The sequence below is a fragment of the Mustela erminea genome, chromosome 9 (assembly GCF_009829155.1).
Source record: "Mustela erminea isolate mMusErm1 chromosome 9, mMusErm1.Pri, whole genome shotgun sequence".
In the NCBI taxonomy this organism is placed as follows: Eukaryota; Metazoa; Chordata; class Mammalia; order Carnivora; family Mustelidae; genus Mustela; species Mustela erminea.
Window position 1 is genome coordinate 108,343,908 of NC_045622.1, and position 13,737 is coordinate 108,357,644.

The window sequence follows — 13,737 nt, forward strand, 5'->3', positions numbered from 1 at the left end:
CGGCTTTAAAGCAAAGGAATGCACCCAGGGTTCCCATGGCTTGGTTGCCTGCTAATACCATGAACAGTTTCAGTAGGAAAGAGCCGTCTCTGTGTTTATGATGCGCGCTAGTGGTACTGGTGCCCTGAAAAGACGGTTAGTGATGACTTGGGGTGGGGGGAACTATTGTGATTCAGCTGATAATGGCCACTGAAGTTACCAGGTCCTAATCCCTAGAAGCTATAAATGTGACCTTATCTGAGTCTTTGCAGATGTGATTAAGTTAAAGATTGGGGGGGATGAGGCGATTATCCTGGATTATCTGGATGGGCCCTGAATGCAAGCGCCTGGATCCTCACAAGGAGGAGACAGCGTTTTGACACAGAAGGTGATGGGAGAAAAACAGAGGGAAAAACTGAATGAAGCTGACCTTGAAGTTCGGTCTGCTGCAGCCACAGACCCAGGAGTGCCAGCAGCTCCTGGAAGCTGGCTGCGAGAGGCAGGGCGTGGATGGCCCTGCTGACAACGTGACTTCAGTCTGCTGCTAAGAATTTTGATCCTTGGGCCTCTAGAACTGTGAGAAAATGAATTGTTGCTTTAAGTCACGCCGATTGTGGTGATGTCTTACAACAGCCACCAAGAAGCCAGCACGGTTAGGATTCAGTTTTATTAAAATAACACATGTAAAACTTCGTTTTCCTTAAGCCTTTAAGTTCGAATTTCAAAACTTATTTTTCTGTTTTCAAATCTGGTAAAATAAGAACATTATCCCCGGGGAACCTGGGTGGCTCAGTCAGTTAAGCGTCAGCCTTTGTCCTGGGTTGTGATCCCAGGTCACAGAATCAAGCCCCACGTCGGGCTCCCTGCTCAGTGGGGAGTCTGCTTCTGCCTCTGCCCGCCGTTCCTCCTGCTTGTGCATGCCCTTTCTCTTTCTCTTTCTCTCTCAAATAAATAAGATCTAAAATTAAATAAAATAAAAATCCTGTTTAAAAGCTAAGTAAATAAAGGGGCGCCTGGGTGGCTCAGTGGGTTGAGCCTCTGTCTTTGGCTCAGGTCATGATCTCAGGGTCCTGGGATTGAGGCCCGCATCGGGCTCTCTGCTCAGCGGGGAGCCTGCTTCCCTTCCTCTCTCTCTGCCTGCCTCTCTGCCTGCTTGTGATGTCTATCTGTCAAATAAATAAATAAAATCTTTAATAAAATCAAATAAAAAAATAAAAGTGAAGTAAAAATAAAATTTTAAAACTCATTTTTTTATTTTGTTGATATAAAAATAACAGAAAATTGATTATTTTAACCCTTTTTTTAAAGATTGTATTGGTTTGAGAGAAGGAATGGGGGGGAGAGAAAGAGAGCGCGTGCACAAGCAGGGGGCATGGCAGAGGGAGAAGCAGACTCCCCACTGAGCAGGGAGCCCGACGTGGGGCTAGAATCCAGGACCCCGGGATCAGGACCTGAGCCAAAGGCAGATGCTTAACTGTCTGAGCCACCCAGGCACTCGACCTTTTTTTTTTTTTCCTTGAGAGAGAAAGGGAGAGGGGAGAGGATGGGGAGAGAGAGGAGAATCTTTTAAAAAATTAATTAGTTAACTAATTAATTTGAGAGAAGGAGCACAAGCAGAGGGATCAGCCGGCAGAGGGAGAAGCAGGCTTCCCACTGAGCAAGGAGCCCGATGCGGGACTCCATCCCAGGAGGCTGGGATCATGACCTGAGCCGAAAGCCAACGCTTAACCAGCTGAGCCACCCAGAGGCCCCAGAGAGAGGAGAATCTTAAGCAGTCTCCAGGCCCAGCATGGAGCCCACAGCAGGGTTTGATCTCACAACCCTGAGATCATGACCTGAACCAAAATCAAGAGTAGGACACTTAACCAATGAAGCCACCCAGATGCCCCTATTTTAACCTATTTTAAACCTATTTAAGTGTACCTTTTTGTGGCTTGCCTACATTCACAGTGTTGTACAACCAACACCATCATTCATCTCCAGAACTTGCTCATCTTCCTAATCGGAAACTCTGTCCCTGTTAAACACCAACTTTCCATTCCCTGTCCCCCAGCACCTAGCAAGCACTCTGGCAATCTACTGTCTGTCTCCATGGATTTTACTACTCTAGGGACCTCACGTAAGAGGAATCATACAATATTTGTTCTTCCGTGATTGGCTCATAAAATCAGTTTCTTGAGTATTCCTTTTAAGTTAGAAAACCAAGACTGATTTGTCAGATTCTCTAATAGGTCAGCATTTCTTCAAAACTCTTTCAAAATATTCAGGCTTCCCCAAATATGACAAAAATCTACTTGCGAGCTCAAAATTATTACCGGTATGTATTTCTTTACCTCAGTACGTTTGGTTTTAATTCTACATCTTCCCAGGATTAAGATAGATTACCCACTAAAAGGACACTTTCTCAGCTGAAAAGAAGTTGGGCTACAGTCCCCAGGACAGGAGCTACTGACTTCTGGGGCTGCACGCATCAAGGGCAGTTCTTCCTCTGCAATAAGTGTACTTGCTGGGTCTGTCTGCTTTAAATCGTTGCTGTGGTAACGGAACTCCAAGGCCAAACCCTTCAGATGGCATTGGTTTTACAAACTATGGTCCCTAAATTCAGATTAAGCCTATAAGGTATGTTTCCATAATCTCTTAATTTTATTACCTGATCTAAGCAATAAAAATTGTGTAAATTGCCTCCCTATCCCCACACCCCCACACTTGGAGATTTCTTCTTGATTTGATCGAATTAAACCCAAATAATCTACTAGAGGTTGGCTTTTCTTCTTTCCCTCCCCTCCTCTCCTCCCCCCTCCTCCCCCCTCCTCCTCCCTCTCCTTCTCCTTGTCCTTCTAAGGACAGATCTTTTTCTGTCTGAAGATGTATTTACCACAAAGCAGCATCTTTCCATAATGAGTGAATTCCTTGCTAGTGTTTTCAACACTGTATTTATGGTCTATGTATGGCCATGTTTAATAATCATTCTTACTCATGCATATACCCAGGAAACTGTAGTAGCGATGAGTGGGGCTTCGGGGCCATCCAGATCCCAGGTCTACTGCTTTCTAGCTATGTGACCTTGGGGAATGCCTCTCAGTCTTCTCTATGAAATGGGGATTACAATAGACCAAACTCCTGGGCCTGCTATGATAATCCAACAAGATTGCCCGTGCAAAGAATAGCACCCGGCAAATTTAGTATTCAGTGTTCCGTGTTATTATTTTGTTTCCACTCACTCGTTCATTCTTTCATTCATTAAGGAATTCAGGAAGAACCTGCAACCATCTCAGGAAGCCCTCTGCTGCTGTTTAGCTGCATAGGAGGTAGAATCTGTGTAAATGTAACGTGAAATAAGATCTTTCCCCCATCTTTCCGATCACGTTGTTTTTGTGCTTTTTATGTCAGCAAAATGTACATGCTGTCCAATCTTTTTTTAAAATTTTTTATTATTTATTTATTTATTTATTTATTTATTTATGTATGTGACAGAGATCACAAGTAGGCAGAGAGGCAGGCAGAGAGAGAGAGGGACGCAGGCTCCCTGCTGAGCAGAGAGCCCCATGCAGGGCTCGATCCCAGGACCCTGGGATCATGACCCAAGCTGAAGGCAGAGGCTTTAACCCACTGAGCCACCCAGGCGCACCCATGCTGTCCAATCTTATTTGACAACAAAATTAGTACATTTTTTTAAAAGATTTTATTTATTTATTTGAAAGAGAGAGAGATCATAAGTAGGCAGAGAGGCAGGCAGAGAGAGAGGGGAAAGCAGGTTCAGGGAAAGCAGGCTCCCTGCTGAGCAGAGATCCCGATGCGGGGCTCCATCCCAGGACTCCAGGATCATGACCTGAGCTGAAGGCACAGACTCAACCCACTGAGCCACCCAGGCGCCCCAACAAACTTAGTACTTTAAAAATTAAACTCGAGGCACAATCAGTTAAGTGTCCGACCCTTGATTTCGGCTCAGGTCATGATCTCAGGGTTGTGAAATTGAGCACCACTCCCCCCCGTCAGGCTCCACGCTGGGTGTGCAGACTGTTCAAGATTCTCTTCTCCCTCTGCCTCTCCTCTCCAGCGCTTGAGCATGTTCGTGCACACACACTCTCTCTCAAAAGAAAAAAAAAAAAATTCAAAGTTTTTTTCCAAATATCCATTGCATCCTGTAGGAAGGAGGAATTAGGACCTGACACCTTTGACCTATTACCATGACCTATCAAACCAAAGAATTTTGGGGTTATTAATATAATTAACTGAGGCCAATGTCATAAGTAAATGTGGGCTCTCTTCCTGCCATTAGAGGACAGAATTTCTAACATTTCCTTCTATTTACTGTAAAGAGATAAGGACTTTTCCTAGCAGATTATTTTATATCAGCAATGAATTTTTACAATAAACTTCACACTTTTGAGACTTTTGAGACTCTGTGAGGGAGATTTCTTTGGTTGTGACAATGCTGAGTGTGTGTATGTTGGGGGGGGGGGTCCTGGCATTTAGTGGGGGAAAGCTAGGGATCCTTGCCAACCTGCAGTACTCAGGATAGTCTGACACATGAAAAACCAACGGTCCCATTACCTGCCCAACTTGCAAATGTCCTACCCGATATCCTTGTGGGTGAAAAACATGTTTATAATTAGAGGCCCGTTTATTTAGTGTATTATTATATTTATAAACACAGTATTTTTGGTGCAGTTTTAATATACACTGATGTATCTTGTTCTTTGGTTTCGAATATTACTAAGAGTTGTTCACCATTTTGGAGAGTGGTTTTGCTGGTGGTAAGGTGTCCCTAGTACCACCTGAGTCACTAATGCAAAAGCTCTGCATCGGTCTACATTTGTAGCTAACCAGAAGACATATTTTGTTATATGATATGTATTATATTACTAGAAATGTCTTTTTATTTTTTAAAAAAGATTTTATTTATTCATTTGAGAAAGAGAGAGAGGCAGAGAGAGCACACAAGCAGGGGGAGACTCAAAAGGAGAAGGAGAAGCAGGCTCCCTGGTGAGCCAGCAAGGAGCCTGATGTAGTGCTTGATCCCAGGACTCTGGGATCATGACCTGAGCCGAAGTCAGACACCTAACCATCTGAGCCACCCACACGCCCCTAGAAATATCTTTTTAGCTCTCCTTTTCATTGCAGTTAAAGCCGCTGGGGACAGCAGTGATGGGCTAGGTATGGCACTGGGCTTAGGACATGGTCAGAGAGGTGAAGGATCAGGGAAAGTAGAGCTTCATCACCAGAGAAATAGATCTAATTGTGGGCTTGAAGTATGGGGAAAACAAAGGGAAGCAATTTTTATTTTTGTCTTTAAACACATAGGACTTCATGATTCTAACTGAATGTTGTTCCAGAAACACTAGAAGAACACCTGGCAGATAGTAGGTGCTTAATAAAATTCTAGTTGGGATACTACAGGTTCTTTTTATTTCATAGGATTCATAGAATCCTGTAGCAGACTCTTCTAATTGCTTCATTTATTGAGCTTACTATGTGCCTTACGGGGTGCCAAACACTTTATTGTTCAACGACCTTGTGGTTCATAGGTATTTACCAAGAGAAATGAAAACTTGTTTGCACAAATACCTGTATGCCAGCTTGAGTCATAAGTTCCAAAAACTGGAAGCAATTCAGATGTCCTTCAACTTGGGAATGGAAAAACAAACTGGCACATCCAGACAATGCTGGTCATTGATAAAAAGGAACTAACTACTGATACAGGCAAGGACCTTGATGAATATCAGATGCCTTATGTAAGTGAAAGAAGCTAGACTCCAAAAGTGATACACTCTATGACTCCATTTGTATGACATTGTAGAAAAGACAGAACTGTAATGCAAGATAATAGATCATTGTTTCCCAGGGCCTGGGGCTTGGTGGGGGGGTTTGACTGCAAAGGAACAGCGGAAGAAAACTTCAGGGTGATGGGCCTGTCTTTATCTCAACTGTGGTGGTGAGTCTGTGACTATATGGTTGTCAAAACTCAGAGGACTCAACACAGAAGAGAAGAGATTGTTGTTGTATGTAAATTATACTTTAGTTAAAAAAGAAAATCCAGGGGTGGTGGCTCAGTGGGTTAAAGCCTCTGTCTTCGGCTCAGGGCATGATCCCAGGGACCTGGGATTGAGCCCTGCCTGCATCGGACTCTCTGCTTAGCAGGGAGCCTGCTTCCCCCACTCTCTCTGCCTGCCTCTCTGCCTACTTGTGATCTCTCTCTCTCTCTCTGTCAAATAAATAAATAAAATCTTAAAAAAATAAATAAATAAAATCCAGCCATTTCGCTTCTGAGTATATAATCCAAAGAAGTGAAAGTAGGGACTCAAATAGATACTTGTGCACCTGTTTTCATAGCAGCATTATTCCCAGTAGCCAAAACGACCATGGCCAGATGAATGGATAAACCAAATGTAGCATCTACATACAATGGAACAGTATTCAGCTTTAAAAAGGAAGTTCTGACTCACGCTATAGCATGGATGAACCTTGAAGACATTATGCTAAGTGAAGTAAAGCAGTTATAAAAGGACACATATTTGTATGATTTCACGTATATGAGGAACTTAGGGTGGTTGCATTCATAGGGGCAGAAGGAGAGCGGTGGTTGCTGGGGGCGGAGGGGAGGAGGGAATGGGGAATTAGTTTAATGGGTACGGATTTTCACTTGGGAAAGATGAGAAAGTTCTGGAGATAGAGTGTGGTGGTGGTTGCACAACAATGTGAATGAATGTACTTTATACTACAAAACTCTGCCCTTAAAAATAGTTATAATGGGGGGAGGTGCGCCTGGGTGGCTCAGTTGGTTAAGCGTCTGCCTTCAGCTCAGTTCATGGTCTCAAGGTCCTGGGATCAAGTCCTGCATCAGGCTCCCTGCTCAGTGGGGAGTCTGCTTCTCCCTCTCCCTCTGCTGCTCTCTCTGCTTATGCTTGCTCGCTCTCTCTCTGTCAAATAAATAAATAAATAAATAAAACCTTTTAAGAAAAGGTTATAATAGTAGATTTGATGTCATGTATATTTTTACTGCACACACACATACGTAAAACTTGTTTAAAGAGAAAACAAGGGGCACCTGAGTGGCGCAGTTAGTTAAGCATCTGACTCTTGATCTCAGTTCAGGTCTTAATCTCAGGGTAGTGAGTTCAAGTCCCAGGATGGACTCCATGATGGGTGTGGAGCCCACTGAATGAATGAAGGAATGAATGAATGAATGGGTGAATAACAAAAAAAGAACAAATGAAAGAAAGAAAACAAAACCCAAAACTCCCTGTCGGAAGGCCAGTTATTTTGCAAGTGAAAGAGGTGATCCTCATAGATGTGAAGAATTTTGCTCAAGTTTTCACAACTGGCAGACTGTGATTTGAATTATGATCTAACTCTGACCTGGCATAATGGAAAGAACATTGAATTAGCCCCAGTAATACCACCACCTTGATAGTGGGTTATTTTGGAAAATCAGATATATCACCAACGTTGAAGTTCTGCTTTTCCAAAGGATGTCTCTCCAGGATCTGAAGCCCATTTCAGGAGGAAGGCTAAACCTGCAGTAGCTAATACAGCAGCCACTGGCCACAAGTAGGCAGAGAAGCAGGCAGAGAGAGAGAGAGGGAGAAGCAGGCTCCCTGCCGAACAGAGAGCCTGATGCGGGGCTCAATCCCAGGACCCTGAGATCATGAGCTGAGCAGAAGGCAGATGCTTAACCCACTGAACCACCCAGGTGCCCCATCGCTACTCAATTCTTGAAATGTATTTAATTCAAACTGCTCTTAATTCAAAGTGCCGTTAGTGTACAATACACAATGAATTTCAAAGACTTGGCATAAGGAAAAGAATGTAAAATATTAATAATTTTTATATATTGATTACATGATGATCGTTTTTTAGATAGATTAGGTTAAAATGTATTGTTTAATTAATTTTACTTGTATTTTTCTTTTGAAAGTGGATAGCAGAAAAATTAAAATCACAGATGGGTTTTACATTATATTTCTGTTTCACAGTGTTCTGACTCTACACCCTACCAGCAGCATAGGAACAAAGATAGAACTGCCCCACAATACCCTTAAAATGGCTCTGCTTGCTTGCTGGGGTGGCCAGGGGCCTGCTGATACTCAGTCTGGGAATACTGCCAGCAGCTAGGATTTGCAAAGATACCAGAGCGGTATCAAAATGGTACTTTTTTAATTGTAAAAGAATTAGGTGCTCACTGGTAAAAGTCTAATGATATGGGTCACCTGGGTGGCTCAGTCAGTTAAGCAGCTGCTTTTGGCTCAGGTCATGATCCCAGGGTCCTGGGATCGAGCCCCACATCAGGCTCTCCACTCAGCGGGGAGCCTGCTTCTCCCTCTCCCTCTGCTGTGCTGCCTGCTTGTGCTCTCTCACTCTGTCAAATAAATAAATAAAATCTTAAAAAAAAAAGTCTAATGCTATGGAAAAGTGTAAAAAAAAAGAATCGATTTCATCCATGACCAATGTTATTTCTCTGCTAAAAAAAACAGATGCGCCTATATGGAGGACTTTTCCCCCCTGTAGTTTAGAAAGATGTAACATTATACAATTACAGTGTGCTTTTCCCTCTTAAATTATGGTCATCCTTCCATATCAACAAATTCTGAACTGCTTTTAGTAGCAACACGATATTTAAGGTTTTGTTATTATTATTATTATTTTTAAGAATTTTTTTAGGATTTTTTTTTAAAGATTTTATTTATTTTGACAGACAGAAATCACAGGGAGGCAGAGAGGCAGAGAGAGAGGAAAGGAAGCAGGCTCCCTGCTGAGCAGAGAGCCCGATGCGGGGCTCGATCCCCGGACCCCGGGATCATGACCTGAGCTGAAGGCAGAGGCTTTAACCCACTGAGCCACCCAGGTGCCCCTAGGATTTTGTTTTTATTATTATTATTTTTAAGAATTTTTCTAGGGTTTTGTTTTATTATTATTATTTTTAAGAATTTATTTTTTTTTTTAAAGATTTTGTTTATTTATTTGACAGACAGAGATCACAAGTAGACAGAGAGGCAGGCAGAGGGAGAGGGGAAGCAGGCTCCCTGCTGAGCAGAGAGCCCGATGTGGGGCCCAATCCCAGGACCGTGGGATCATGACCTGAGCTGAAGGCAGAGGCTTTAACCCACTAAGCCACCCAGGCACCCCTAAGATTTTATTTTTAAGTAATCTCTATACCCAACATGGGCCTCAAACTGACAACCCCGAGATCTAGAGTTGCATGCTCTACTGACTGAGCCAACCAGGCGCCCCCATAATATTCTATCTTAAGGCAATACCTTATTCCCTTATTTACAGACGTACAGATGCTTCCATTGCTTGTTACTACAAACAATGCTAAAATAAATAAATTCATACCAATATTCTTATTGAAGAGCTTTTTGTACACTAGATTTCCAAAGTTGGATTACTATGTTAAAGAATCACCACATTGTGGTGCCTGGAAGGCTTAGCCATTAAGTGTCTGCCTTCAGCTCCAGTCATGATCCCAGGATCCTGGGATGGAGCCCCGCATCCGAGCTCCCTGCTCAGTGGTGAGTCTGCTTCTCCCTCTCCCTCTGTGATCTCTCTTGCTCTCACACTCTCTCTAATAAATAAATCAATAAAAATATTAAAGAATCACCACATCGAAAGTTTCAAAATTGCCAGAATAGTTCCCAAGAAGGATATAGAGTTTACACTACTGTCAACAATATGCGTGTACTTTTCTCACACCCTTACCAGCAATAGATATAAATCTTTTTTTTTCTTTTTTTTTTTCAAATTCAAGGGTGAAAAATCTTCTCATTTTCTTAGGAAAGTGCATTTTCTTGGCTACCAATGAAGTTTCTGGTTTATTAGCTATTTGTACTTCCTTTCTAATAACATGGCCAGTTTGTATCCTTGGCCCACTTATCTCCTCTTTTTTTTTCTAATCAATTTGTAGGAGTTCTTTGTACAGTTTAGATATTAACTCCTTAGACTCCCAAATTTACAAATGCAGCTCAGACCTCCACCTTGAACTCTGCACGCATATCTAATTGCCCATTGCATCTCCACTTCGGTGACTTAGAGGCATCTCACACTTACCATGACCCAAACTGCATTTCTGGTCTTTCACAGAAAATCTGCTTCTCCCACAACAACCCCCATCTCAGTAAATGACAATTCCATGCTTCCAAGTTGCTCACTGTCATCTTTTTTTTTTTTTTTTTAAGATTTTTTATTTATTTGACAGAGAGAGAGAGAGATCACAAGTAGGCAGAGAGAGGGAGAGAAGCAGGCTTCCCGCTAAGCAGAGAGCCCGATGGTGGGGCTCGATCCCAGGACCCTGAGATCAGGACCTGAGCCAAAGGCAGAGGCTTAACCCACTGAGCCACCCAGGCACCCCGTCACTGTCATCTTTCTCCTGGATTTTAGCAGTGATGTTCTGAACAAACCACTCTTTTTTCTTTTCTTTTTAAAGATTTTATGTATTTAATTTGACAGAGAGAAAGAGACAGAGAGAGAGGGAACACAAGCAGGGGGAGTGGAAGAGGGAGAAACAGGCTTCCCACTGAGCAGGGAGCCTAATGCGGGGCTCGATCCCAGGGCCCCAGGATCATGACCTGAGCTGAAGGCAGACACTCAATGACTGAGCCACCCAGGCACTGCAAAACAACTGTTTTCCATTGGTTTTTGCTCATTTCAATAGCAGCCAAAAAAGATATTTGTAAAGCTATGGGAGATAAGCCATATCAGATAAACTTCCCTGCCCTTTGCCCTCCACAGACTTCCAGCCTCACTTTGTAGTAAAAGCCAGGGTTTTTATCATGAATGGATGTTTTACTTTGTCAAATACTTTTTATGTGTCTATTGAAATGATCATATGGTTCTTATCTCTTCTCTTATTGATATGATGTATCATTGATTTGTGAATAGTGGACTACTCTTGCAATCCAAGAATAGAAAATCCAGAAATAAACCCACAACTATATAGTGAACTAATCTTTGACAAAGCAAGGAAGAATACCCAATGGGGAAAAATCTTCAGCAAATGGTATTGGGAATACTGGACCACTTTCTTATACCATATATAAAAATAAGTTCAAAATGGATTAAAGACCTCAATGTGAGGCCAGAAGCCATAAAACTCCTAGAAGAGGGGCGCCTGGGTGGCTCAGTGGATTAAGCCGCTGCCTTCGGCTCAGGTCATGATCTCAGTGTCCTGGGATCGAGCCCCGCATCGGGCTCTTTGCTCAGCGGGAGCCTGCTTCTCTCTCTCTCTCTCTGCCTGACTCTCCGCCGACTTGTGATCTCTCTGTCAAATAAATAAATAAAATCTTTAAAAAAAAAAAAAAAAAAAAAAAACTCCTAGAAGAGACCACAGGTAGTAACTCCTCTGACATCAGCCAGAGCAACTTTTCACTAGATAGGTCTCCTGAGCAAAGGGATACAAAAGCAAAAATAAGGGCGCCTGGGTGGCTCAGTGGGTTAAGCCGCTGCCTTCGGCTCAGGTCATGATCTCAGGGTCCTGGGATCAAGTCCCACATCAGGCTCTCTGCTCAGCGGGGAGCCTGCTTCCTCCTCTCTCTCTCTCTCTGCCTGCCTCTCTGCCTACTTGTGATCTGTCTGTCAAATAAATAAATTAAATCTTTAAAAAAAAAAAAAAACAACAAAAGCAAAAATAAACTATTGGGACTACATCAAAATAAAAAGCTTCCGCGCAGCAAAGGGAACAATCAACAAAACTACAAGGCAACCTATGGAATGGGAGAAGATATTTGCAAATGACATATCTGATAAATAGTTAGTCAAAACCTATAAAGAACTTCTACAACTCAACACCCAAAAAACACCTAATTAAAAAGTGGTCAGGAGACATGAACAGACATTTCTCCAAAAATGACATACAGTTGGCCAACAGACACGTGGAAAGATACTCATCGTCACTGATCATCAGGGAAATGCAAATCAGAACCACTATGAGATATCACACCTGTCAGAATGGCTAAAATCATCAATACAAGAAACAACAGGTGTTGGCAAGAATGTGGAGAAAGAACCTGCTTGCACTGTTAGTGGGAATGCACAGTGGTGCGGCCACTGTGGAAAACAGTATGGAGTTTCCTCAAAAAGTTAAAAACACAACTAACCTGTGATCCAGCAGTTGCACTACTGTATACCCAAGGAATACAAAACACTATTTCAAAGGGATACATGCACACTTATGTTTATAGCAGCATTATTTACAATAGCCAAGATATGGAAGCAGCCCAAGTGTCTTATTAATTGATGAGGGATAAAGAAGCTGTGAGATATATAGATCTATCTGTCAGTCTATCCATCCAGCCATACTGGCACTTTGCTATTATAGAAAAAAAAAAAAATATATATATATATATAAAATAGCATGTTAATATAATATATATTATATATCAGTATATATAATGTATATATAATGGAATATTATGGAGAATGAAATCTTGCCATTTATAACAACATAGGTGGATCTAGAGAGTATAATGCTATAAGCAAAATAAGCTGCTCAGAGGAAGACAAATACCATATGATTTCACTCATGTGTTGAGTTTTAGAAACAAAGGGAGAGTGGCGCCTGGGTGGCTTAGTGGGTTAAAGCCTCTGCCTTCTGCTCAGGTCATGATCCTGGGGTCCTGGGATGGAGCCCCACATCGGGCTCTCTGCTCAGCAGGGAGCCTTGCTTCCCTTCTTCTCTCTCTACCTGCCTCTCTGGCTAATTGTGATCTCTGTCAAATAAAAAAATAAAATCTTAAAAAAACAACAAGGGAACAAAGGGAAAAAAGACACAAACCAAGAATTAGACTTGTTTTTTTAAGAAGGAGAAAGAGAGAGAGAGGGGTGGGGAGGGGTAGACTCTCAAGCAGGCTCCGCACCCAGTATGGAGCCTGATGTGGAGCTCCACCTCACAACCCTGAGATCATGACCTGGGCTGAAATCAAGTTGGACGCTTAACTGACTGAGCTACCCAGGCCCCCAAGAAACAAATGCTTCACTATAAAGAACAAACTGGTGGTTACCAGAGGGGAGGTGGGTGAGGGATTGGTTAAACAGGGGATGGGAATTAAGAAGTGCACTTGTGATGCAAACCTGGTGAGGTATGGAAATGTTGCATAAAATAAACACTTAAAACAAGTGAAACCAGTCATTTCAATGGCCCCTGTGGTGCTACAACCTTCCCTTAAACTTCATGCTCTATTATTTACTCTGTTACAGTCTCCAGCCATGCTGGCACATGGCTGTTCCTCGGACAGGCAGACATACTCTTGCCCCAAGACTTACTGACTTGTTACTTTCTGGCTGGAATGAGTCTCCTTAAAATGGCTTGCTCTGTCATTTCAAATCTTTAGCACTACAATTTTTTTAACTTTTTTTTTTTTTTAAGATTTTATTTATTTATTTGACAGAGATCCATAGGCAGAGAGGCAGGCTGAGAGAGAAGGCAGAGAGAGAAGGGGAGGCAGGCTCCCGCTGAGCGGAAAGCCTCTCTTGGGGCTTGATCCCAGGACCCTGAGATCATGACCTAAGCTGAAGGCAGAGGCTTAACCCACTGAACCACCCAGGTGCCCCACTTCTTACTTTTTTTAAGTAGGCTCCACACTCAGCACAGAGCTCAGTGTGGGGCCAGAACTCAAAACCCGGGGATCAGGACCTGAGCTGCAAACAAGAGTGGGTCCCCCCACCGAAGAAGCTACCCAGGCGCCCCTAATACCATCTCATGGTATTATGTCCTTATGGTCTATATGCTTTACTTCGTTGTTTATTATGTTTCTGTCCACCATA